At 50.8% G+C, this 439-nt stretch overlaps 2 non-coding genes across 2 annotated transcripts; both read right to left on the reverse strand.

Moving 5' to 3' along the window:
• Positions 1-118: 118 nt before the first annotated feature.
• Positions 119-192, reverse strand: TRNAI-AAU. Its single transcript has one exon. It is a non-coding gene; the product is annotated as a tRNA-Ile (tRNA).
• Positions 193-344: 152 nt separating this feature from the next.
• On the reverse strand, positions 345-416 carry TRNAD-GUC. Its single transcript has one exon. It is a non-coding gene; the product is annotated as a tRNA-Asp (tRNA).
• Positions 417-439: the final 23 nt, after the last annotated feature.

A 439-nucleotide genomic window follows, 5' to 3' on the forward strand; every position in this document is an offset into this window, starting at 1 on the left:
ACACCCAACGCAGAGAGCATGCAAACTTTTCCGTAGGGGAACGTGTTAAGGACTGTTCCACCTTTTCCTCAGTAATCGATGAAATCCAACAAAAACATCCTCGGCATCAAAACATAGCTGGCCCGTACGGGGATCGAACCCGCGACCTTGGCGTTATTAGCACCACGCTCTAACCAACTGAGCTAACCGTCTGTTGGGTCCACACCTCACCGGTCCTTCCCATACCTCTTAGGAGGAGTTAAAATATCAAAAAATCTGATTTTCATTTTTTGTGTTTTCACTTTTATAGTCCCTTCACAATTACTGGTGGGGCACAACAGCGCAGCGCCAAAAAGTAAAGCCGCCTCCCCGTCGGGGAATCGAACCCCGGTCTCCCGCGTGACAGGCGGGGATACTCACCACTATACTAACGAGGAACTGCGCACGCACGCATCTGCCC

This window comes from Meleagris gallopavo, unplaced genomic scaffold (genome assembly GCF_000146605.3).
Source record: "Meleagris gallopavo isolate NT-WF06-2002-E0010 breed Aviagen turkey brand Nicholas breeding stock unplaced genomic scaffold, Turkey_5.1 ChrUn_random_7180001850806, whole genome shotgun sequence".
NCBI lineage: Eukaryota > Metazoa > Chordata > Aves > Galliformes > Phasianidae > Meleagris > Meleagris gallopavo.